This window comes from Procambarus clarkii, chromosome 9 (genome assembly GCF_040958095.1).
Source record: "Procambarus clarkii isolate CNS0578487 chromosome 9, FALCON_Pclarkii_2.0, whole genome shotgun sequence".
In the NCBI taxonomy this organism is placed as follows: Eukaryota; Metazoa; Arthropoda; class Malacostraca; order Decapoda; family Cambaridae; genus Procambarus; species Procambarus clarkii.
In genome coordinates, this window is record NC_091158.1 from 53692158 (window position 1) to 53703842 (window position 11685).

Below are 11685 nucleotides of genomic sequence, written 5' to 3' on the forward strand. Positions count from 1 at the left end.
GTTAATATTAAATGTTAAATAATTTTAATCAAAATCGCCAGAAATCTTGTACCCGGTTCTCAGTATAAGAGAATAAGGGCAAGAAAATCCTACTAAATAAATGAAACAGATAGTTTCAAAAACAAATGAAACTTAATTGTTTCAAAAGTGAAAGGGTAGTCCAATAATGTAGTGATACCTTGCCGGGTCTCTATAGGACAGAAGCAAGGGGCTTCCTACTTAACTAAATGAAACTTACAGAATTAGCGTTCTTTGTGCTCTGAAAAAGAAAGCCAATTCCCTACCTGAGTAAATATCATAATCTCTGACCGACATGTAGGGGTGCGAGTGTCAACTGGTGACGAGAACTGCTGCTGAGGTCCCAACTCAGCAACAAAGTCCGTGCTAGAGGAACTATGGCCCTCTTTTCCTCCTTCGGTCCGATTGCAGAAGATAGGGTGCTTTGACCCGGAGACAAATCAAAGTACCAGGGTACCACAATGATGATCTGCCGAAAATATGAGAAATATCCTAGGGACAAAAGGTGGTAAACACGAGTAATAACACTGAGGGATGAACGACCAACTAAGAGAGTGACTGTGGCCACCAGACACCACGTAATCCACAGTTATCCAACACTCACAATATGTTACCCAAGGAATGCACAAAATACACAGCACCATATAAATATTGAAAGTTATGAAAATATGAAAAGAAACTGTATCAAAGCCAAGTACACTTACCACAAATTGATGTTCTATTATCAGTACCTGAGTGAGGCTCCTAGGACAGGCCCCCATTAAATGTGCTGGAAAAAAAATGTAGGTGTTCGGCAGTCCTCCCTATGACTGGTGTCAATGCCATTCACATTTACAAAAAAAAGTTCACTGCGTGGCTGTTGCCTCCTGTGGTAAAGTAAGGGAAAAACACGCAAAACAATTAATATGAACAATGAAACTTTAATTAACTTGAAAACATATATGAACAAAGATAATCCCTTGGCTATGTACAGTGCAAATAAACAAGATTACAAAGTCAAAAAATAATGTAAAATAAAACAATGGTTACGTTACTTTACATTGAACAAGACAAAAAATGAATTAAGAGGTGCTGAGAATATTGGCTGGCTGAACACATCCACTATTACACAGAGCGTATATTAGATAGGTTTATCAGCTTTGAGAGCACAGAATATTCTAAATCCAATAGCTCGTGCACGCTTAGTCATCGGCTATGCAGATGGCGCTGAAGTCGAGTGCAGATGCCAATTTAGCAATGGGACGCGTGCTGGTGGAAGTGGTGGTTTGGTGATCGACGAAGGTGGAGTGGCGACAGCGAGGAGGGGAAGGTGGAGAGCGAGCGAGTGTAGGGTATGTATACGGCTTATAGAAACGTATTCCACTAAATATGTACAATATATATATATATATATATATATATATATATATATATATATATATATATATATATATATATATATATATATATATATATATATATATATATATATATATATATATTAGTATATTTTGGTAGCAGTCTTTCCTGTAGACATATATTATTAAATATGACCGAAAAAGTAAGATTAATAATTCTAACACGAATTTTCTCAATCTTTCGTACATTTCTTTTCACTGTTGGAGGTAAATCAAAAATCAATTCTCCAAAATTCATTTTATTTTAAATAAAAATGAATTTTGGAGAATTGATTTTTGATTTACCTCCAACAGTGAAAAGAAATGTACGAAAGATTGAGAAAATTCGTGTTAGAATTATTAATCTTACTTTTTCGGTCATATTTAATAATATATATATATATATATATATATATATATATATATATATATATAACTGAAAACTCACACCCCGGAAGTGACTCGAACCCATACTCCCAGAAGCAACGCAACTGGTATGTACAAGACGCCTTAATCCACTTGACCATCACGACCAGACAAAATGAGGTGATAGCCGAGGCTATTTGAACCACCCCACCGCCGGCACTCGGATAGTAATCTTGGGCATAGCATTTTACCAAATCACCTCATTCTTTGGGGCACACGTGAGGAACACAAATGCGAACAAGCCTGAATGGTCCCCAGGACAATATGCAACTGAAAACTCACACCCCAGAAGTGACTCGAACCCATACTCCCAGAAGCAACGCAACTGGTATGTACAAGACGCCTTAATCCACTTGACCATCACGACCGGACAAAATGAGGTGATAGCCGAGGCTATTTGAACCACCCCACCGCCGGCACTCGGATAGTAATCTTGGGCATAGCATTTTACCAAATCACCTCATTCTTTGGGGCACACGTGAGGAACACAAATGCGAACAAGCCTGAATGGTCCCCAGGACAATATGCAACTGAAAACTCACACCCCAGAAGTGACTCGAACCCATACTCCCAGAAGCAACGCAACTGGTATGTACAAGACGCCTTAATCCACTTGACCATCACGACCGGACAAAATGAGGTGATAGCCGAGGCTATTTGAACCACCCCACCGCCGGCACTCGGATAGTAATCTTGGGCATAGCATTTTACCAAATCACCTCATTCTTTGGGGCACACGTGAGGAACACAAATGCGAACAAGCCTGAATGGTCCCCAGGACAATATGCAACTGAAAACTCACACCCCAGAAGTGACTCGAACCCATACTCCCAGAAGCAACGCAACTGGTATGTACAAGACGCCTTAATCCACTTGACCATCACGACCATCACGACGTGTGCCCCAAAGAATGAGGTGATTTGGTAAAATGCTATGCCCAAGATTACTATCCGAGTGCCGGCGGTGGGGTGGTTCAAATAGCCTCGGCTATCACCTCATTTTGTCCGGTCATGATGGTCAAGTGGATTAAGGCGTCTTGTACGTACCAGTTGCGTTGCTTCTGGGAGTATGGGTTCGAGTCACTTCTGGGGTGTGAGTTTTCAGTTGCATATTGTCCTGGGGACCATTCAGGCTTGTTCGCATTTGTGTTCCTCACGTGTGCCCCAAAGAATGAGGTGATTTGGTAAAATGCTATGCCCAAGATTACTATCCGAGTGCCGGCGGTGGGGTGGTTCAAATAGCCTCGGCTATCACCTCATTTTGTCCGGTCGTGATGGTCAAGTGGATTAAGGCGTCTTGTACATACCAGTTGCGTTGCTTCTGGGAGTATGGGTTCGAGTCACTTCTGGGGTGTGAGTTTTCAGTTGCATATTGTCCTGGGGACCATTCAGGCTTGTTCGCATTTGTGTTCCTCACGTGTGCCCCAAAGAATGAGGTGATTTGGTAAAATGCTATGCCCAAGATTACTATCCGAGTGCCGGCGGTGGGGTGGTTCAAATAGCCTCGGCTATCACCTCATTTTGTCCGGTCGTGATGGTCAAGTGGATTAAGGCGTCTTGTACATACCAGTTGCGTTGCTTCTGGGAGTATGGGTTCGAGTCACTTCTGGGGTGTGAGTTTTCAGTTGCATATTGTCCTGGGGACCATTCAGGCTTGTTCGCATTTGTGTTCCTCACGTGTGCCCCAAAGAATGAGGTGATTTGGTAAAATGCTATGCCCAAGATTACTATCCGAGTGCCGGCGGTGGGGTGGTTCAAATAGCCTCGGCTATCACCTCATTTTGTCCGGTCGTGATGGTCAAGTGGATTAAGGCGTCTTGTACATACCAGTTGCGTTGCTTCTGGGAGTATGGGTTCGAGTCACTTCTGGGGTGTGAGTTTTCAGTTGCATATTGTCCTGGGGACCATTCAGGCTTGTTCGCATTTGTGTTCCTCACGTGTGCCCCAAAGAATGAGGTGATTTGGTAAAATGCTCTGCCCAAGATTACTATCCGAGTGCCGGCGGTAGGGTGGTTCACATAGCCTCGGCTATCACCTCATTTTGTCCGGTCGTGATAGTCAAGTGGATTAAGGCGTCTTGTACATACCAGTTGCGTTGCTTCTGGGAGTATGGGTTCGAGTCACTTCTGGGGTGTGAGTTTTCAGTTGCATATTGTCCTGGGGACCATTCAGGCTTGTTCGCATATATATATATATATATATATATATATATATATATATATATATATATATATATATATATATATATATATATATCGATGGTACCTATGTAGAAGTTTGCAAACAGGATACCTAGGGGAGAACCCATGGCGACCCCATCTACTTGCTTATACACATGTTCATCCGGGCTCAAGAAGGGTGCCTCTTTAGTACAAGCTTGGAGTAGTTTCCTTACACAGTTTCCTGGTATGTCAAGAGGAGTACAGGCCGGATCACGGTACACTCTGTCTGCTATCATCCCGATTGTTTCATCCACAGGTACGTTGGTAGACAGAGATTCTACGTCCAACGAGGCTCTTATCCCTGTGGCCCGTGTTCCCAGCAGCAAGTCAACAAATTCCTTTGGAGACTTCAGGCTGAAGGCGCAAGGGACATAAGCAGTCAGCAAGCCGTTGAGTCGTTTCGCCAGTCTGTACGTGGGTGTGGGTATCTGGCTGATGATTGGCCGAAGTGGGTTTCCAGGCTTGTGTGTCTTGACATTTCCATACGCATATCCAGGTTTATATTCCCCAATAATCTTTGGCAGGTGGAGTTCAGATTTCTTGGCGTTCACAGTTTCGATCAATTTGTTGACCTTTGCTTTCAGTTCGGCTGTATTGTCCTTCGTTACCCTTTGGAATTTAGTTTGGTCAGAGAGTATGAGGTTCATTTTCGCCAGGTATTCGTCTTTTTTAAGAATGACGTATATTGGCGACTTGTCGCCTCTCCTGACAACTATCTCCTTGTTCTCACGAAGGCTCTTAGCTGCCGCTTTGAGCTCGAGGGACAGAATGGTGCTTCTGTAGTTGCCTCGATTCTTTCCTCCTTCCGCAATAAGTTCTGCTTGTAAGGTATCTTTGGTGGTGACCTTCTTTTGTGCTTCGAGGTCGAATATGTCGTCCAACAGAATCTCCAACTCCACTTTCCGGGCCATCTCACTCGGTCCGGACATAATGTGACAGTTTATACCCAGATTTAGGAGAGTGACTTGGTCCTCAGTGAGGTTAATTCCTGCAAGGTTCAGGAAGCCATCTCTTGGTCGTGGAATTGCCATAGGTCCTCCATATAACGTTGTTAGTTTCTTGATTATCCTTGTTTCAGTGCTGAGGTGATGTCGGTCTGTGAGGATGTCGAGGTGTTGTTCAATGCGGGTACGGAGACTTTCATCGATGTTGCTGTTTCTCCATTCGTTTGTAGCATGAAGTAGTTGCGCTTTGTTGTCTTTGATTTCATTTTCTGCCTTGTATATCTGATCACGAATCAGATCTTGGCGATATTTTATCGTGAAGGTTTGATTCCTTGCTGCTGGGTCGTGCGGTTTAATATTAGTATATTTTGGTAGCAGTCTTTCCTGTAGACATATATTATTAAATATGACCGAAAAAGTAAGATTAATCTTTCTTACGTTTCTTTTCACTGTTGATGGTAATTCAAAGATCAATTCTCCAAAATTCATTTTTATTTTTTATTTTTATTTTTATTTATTTATTTTATTTTTTGACGACATTTTTACACAGGTACCTGATGTCAGACATCTGCAGGGGCTGAAGGAAGCATTTGAGCAGAATTCTGTGTTGCGTTTCACTTACGAGATGGAAAAGGATGGGAAGCTGCCGTTTCTAGATGTAACAGTCATGGAATGGAGCGGAGTTTTCCACACTGCAGTCTACACTAAGGAAACAAACATAGGAATGTGCCTGAATGCCAACAGTGACTGCCCGGACAGGTACAAGAGGAGTGTTGTTAACGCTTATGTCGACCGTGCCCTCAGCCACAGCTTAGAATGGAAGCAAGTCGACGAAGAACTCTGTAGGGTAAGACAGGTCCTAGTCAACAACGGCTTCTCCAATGGTTTTGTGGAAGACATCATAAGAAGGCAAGTGAAACGCCATGCAACCTCTGAAGAGACAACTAACACAACACCTATACCCCCTATTAAAACGGAGGAAAGGGTCCTGAAAGATATTGTCAGTAGAAACGTTATCCCTACAGACAAAAATCAGAAGATACAGCTGACAATTTACTAAAAAAACAAAAAAACGGCCAGCCTACTCATGAGAAACTCTCCAGAAACAAAGCAGAACGTTTTATTAGAGACCAACGTCGTCTATGCCTTCAAGTGCCCTCTTGAAGTCAACACCAGCAATCAACAGCCAATTAATGCACAACTATATTCTACCCACTTCAAGACTCCGCTCCAATATAGAAGCATCAAGAAATATGGACCAATAGGCTTTCTACAATTACTTCCATTCAATACCCATTGTTTCGTGTTCTGTCTTGTGTTTGAATTTAATACCCATTCAATACCCATTGTTGAAAGTTTGTTTTCACCTCATCCACCTCACCCAAATGTAGATATAAAATCGAAGATGTGTAAGCTCTATTCAGTTTCAGTTGTGTGTTTGTAAACTAAAGTCTTTGAAAATGTAATAAGTTTTATGAAACGAGCTCAAGTGTCGCGTCAGACTAAAAATAAAAACGAATTTTGGAGAATTGATCTTTGAATTACCATCAACAGTGAAAAGAAACGTAAGAAAGATCGAGAAAATTCGTGTTAGAATTATTAATCTTTCTTTTTCGGTCATATTTAATAATATATATATATATATATATATATATATATATATATATATATATATATATATATATATATATATATATATATATATATATATATATATATATATATATATATATATATATATATTTATATATAATATATATATATATATATATATATATATATATATATATATATATATATATATATATATATATATATATATATATATATATATATATATATATATATATATATATATATATATTTATATATAATATATATATATATATATATATATATATATATATATATATATATATATATATATATATATATATATATATATATATATATATGTCGTACCTAGTAGCCAGAACGCACTTCTCAGCCTACTATGCAAGGCCCGATTTGCCTAATAAGCCAAGTTTTCCTGAATTAATATATTTTCTCTAATTTTTTTCTTATGAAATGATAAAGCTACCCATTTCATTATGTATGAGGTCAATTATTTTTTATTGGAGTTAAAATTAACGTAGATATATGACCGAACCTAACCAACCCTACCTAACCTAACCTAACCTATCTCTATAGGTTAGGTTAGGTAAGGTAGCTGAAAAAGTTAGGTTAGGTTAGGTTAGGTAGGTTAGGTAGTCGAAAAACAATTAATTCATGAAAACGTGGCTTATTAGGCAAATCGGGCCTTGCATAGTAGGCTGAGAAGTGCGTTCTGGCTACTAGGTATGACATATATATATATATATATATATATATATATATATATATATATATATATATATATATATATATATATATATATATGTCGTACCTAGTAGCCAGAACTCACTTTTCAGCCTACAATGCAAGGCCCGATTTGCCTAATAAGCCAAGTTTTCATGAATTAATATATTTTCTCTAATTTTTTTCTTATGAAATGATAAAGCTACCCATATCATTATGTAAGAGGTCAATTTTTTTTTATTGGAGTTAAAATTAACGTAGATATATGACCGAACCTAACCAACCCTACCTAACCTAACCTAACCTATCTTTATAGGTTAGGTTTGGTTAGGTAGCCGAAAAAGTTAGGTTAGGTTAGGTTAGGTAGGTTAGGTAGTCGAAAAGCAATTAATTCATGAAAACTTGGCTTATTAGGCAAATCGGGCCTTGCATAGTAGGCTCAGAAGTGAGTTCTGGCTACTAGGTACGACATATATATATATATATATATATATATATATATATATATATATATATATATATATATATATATATATATATATATATATATATATATATATATATATATATATATATATATATATATATATATATATATGTCGTACCTAGTAGCAAGAACGCACTTCTCAGCCTACTATGCAAGGCCTGATTTGCCTAATAAGCCAAGTTTTCCTGAATTATTATATTTTATCTAATATTTTTCTTTTGAAATGATAAAGCTACCCATTTCATTATGTATGAGGTCAATTTTTTTTATTGGAGTTAAAATTAACGTAGATATATGACCGAACCTAACCAACCCTACCTAACCTATCTTTATAGGTTAGGTTAGGTTAGGTAGCCGAAAAAATTAGGTTAGGTAGTCGAAAAAACATTAATTCATGAAAACTTGGCTTATTAGGCTAATCGGGCCTTGCATAGTAGGCTGAGAAGTGCGTTCTGGCTACTAGGTACGACATATATATATATATATATATATATATATATATATATATATATATATATATATATATATATATATATATATATATATATATATATATATATATATATATATATATATATATATATATATATATATATATATATATATATATATATATATATATATATATATATATATATGTCGTACCTAGTAGCCAGAACTCACTTCTCATCCTACTATTCAAGGCCCGATTTGCCTAATAAGCCAAGTTTTCCTGAATTAATATATTTACTATAATTTTTTTCTTATGAAATGATAAAGCAACCCTTTTCTCTATGTATGAGGTCAATTTTTTTTATTGGAGTTAAAATTAACGTAGATATATGACCGAACCTAACCAACCCTACCTAACCTAACCTAACCTATATTTATAGGTAAGGTTAGGTTAGGTAGCCAAAAAAAGCTAGGTTAGGTTAGGTTAGGTAGGTTAGGTAGACGAAAAAACATTAATTCATGAAAACTTGGCTTATTAGGCAAATCGGGCCTTGAATAGTAGGCTGAGAAGTGCGTTCTGGCTATTAGGTACGACATATATATATATATATATATATATATATATATATATATATATATATATATGTCGTACCTAGTAGCCAGAACTCACTTCTCAGCCTACTATGCAAGGCCCGATTTGCCTAATAAGCCAAGTTTTCATGAAATAATTGTTTTTCGACTACCTATCCTACCTAACCTAACCTAACCTAACTTTTTCGGCTGCCTAACCGAACCTAACCTATTGAGATAGGTTAGGTTAGGTTAGGTAGGGTTGGTTAGGTTCGGTCATATATCTACGTTAATTTTAACTCCAATAAAAAAAATTTGATCTCATACATAGTGAAATGGGTAGCTTTATCATTTCATAAGAAAAAAAATAGAGAAAATATATTAATTCAGGAAAACTTGGCTTATTAGGCAAATCGGGCCTTGCATAGTAGGCTGAGAAGTGCGTTCTGGCTATTAGGTACGACATATATATATATATATATATATATATATATATATGTCGTACCTAGTAGCCAGAACTCACTTTTTGGCCTACTATTCAAGGCCCGATTTGCCTAATAAGCCAAGTTTTCCTGAATTAATATATTTTTTCTATTTTTTTTCTTATGAAATGATAAAGCTACCCATTTCATTATGTATGAGGTCAGTTTTTTTTTATTGTAGTTAAAATTAACGTAGATATATGACCGAACCTAACCAACCCTACCTAACCTAACCTAACCTATCTTCATAGGTTAGGTTGGGTTAGGTTGCCGAAAAAGGTAGGTTAGGTTAGGTTAGGTAGGTTAGGTAGTCGAAAAAACATTAATTCATGAAAACTTGGCTTATTAGGCAAATCGGGCCTTGCATAGTAGGCTGAGAAGTGCGTTCTGGCTATTAGGTACGACATATATATATATATATATATATATATATATATAAATATATATATATATATATATATATATATATATATATATATATATATATATATATATATATATATATATATATAAATATATATATATATATATATATATATATATATATATATATATATGTCGCACTTTTCGGCCTACTATGCAAGGCTCGATTTGCCTAATAAACCAAGTTTTCCTGAATTAATATATTTTCTCTAATTGTTTTTCTTATGAAATGATAAAGCTACCCATTTCTTTATGTATGAGGTCATTTGTTTTTTTTATTGGAGTTAAAATTAACGTAGATATATGACCGAACCTAACCAACCCTACCTAACCAAACCTAAACTATCTCTATAGGTTAGGTTAGGTTAGGTAGCCGAAAAAGTTAGGTTAGGTTAGGTTAGGTAGGTTAGGTTGTCGAAAAACAATTAATTCATGAAAACTTGGCTTATTAGGCAAATTGGGTCTTGCATAGTACGCTGAGAAGTGCGTTCTGGCTACTTGTATGACATATATATATATATATATATATATATATATATATATATATATATATATATATATATATATATATATATATATATATATATATATATATATATATATATATATGTCGTACCTAGTAGCCAGAACTCACTTCTTGGCCTATTATGCAGGGCTCTCGTCTTACTTAACTAAGTTAGCAAGGACTCTGTTGTTTCTGGCTAAGTGTAAACATTTTGGCCTATTATGCAAAAAATCATACTGTTTTTTTGGCCAAGAATGCAAACTGGCAATTGTTTATTTGTTTATCACATGGTCACTGTAAAGTAAGATGTTGTCCATTGAATGTAGGAAGATATTTAGATAAAAATGTCAAATGGGGACGATGTACAGATTAATAATGGCCTTAGGAATTGTTTGTACTAGAAATCAGTAGCACGTGGAGCGATATGGTGCTTGAACACTTAGCCGGCATACACTATTATTTAAAACAATTTTGTGTTTATAGAGAGAAAGAGAGAGATAGATTAATAGTTCTCAACTCCTTAAAACATACATAACTGAAACATGCTCATGTCTGAACATTTTGTCCTGCCTCAAAATCACATTGAACAAATAATGTCTTATCCCAGGCCAGCATCCTCTCCGATAAGGATCCTTGGTGGCTCGACCACCAGAAGTTACATCCTGTATACCACTACATTCTCATTTAAACCTAATAGTACTTACCTAACCTAACTTTTTATATAGTCTGTATACGGTAGCTTATTACGAAGCGATAAGCACCCTCCCCTAGGATAGGTTAGGTTAGGTTCCCTAGGTTCAACGCAACCCCCTGTCCCATCATGCCTGGAGGAGACAGCTGGTTGCCCGGAGTAGATGGTAGCAGTGTCAGCTGAATTATATAAATATCAAGTAGTCGCAGGCTACTCTCACATTTTACATCCACTGACGGCCAACCAACACACGCTTCGCTACTCTTCCATCAAATAGAAATTTAGTAGCCACATTCTTACTAATATTTGGAATATTCAGGTGTACAAAGCTTTTAAAACCATGGTATCATTATTTCCCTTTAAATCTTTTACATCTTCGATTATATCAAGTTCCCAAATAAACAAATATGTAGACAAATATTGTTCAGTTGATATAAATATTACATTAGAACCATCTATAATTAAATTAACACCAACTATACACAAAATTGTAAATGTTTATGCTATTAAAATATGGATGGGATCTACTCAAGAAGGATATCCTGCGGCATCCCAATTACAATTTATACTGCGAGTCGTAGTTAGGGAGGATGAAAATCATTGTTCTTATATGTTTGTGGAACTCTTCTCTAACATTGACCAAAGAAGCATCATGTTCTGTGAACATAATTTCAGGCCGGATTACTTAAAATTGCCTATCAAGGGATATAGGTCCTACGCCAAAGATCCTTCCATATTTCTGATGACGATACAAGCTTCCAATCAGGAACGAG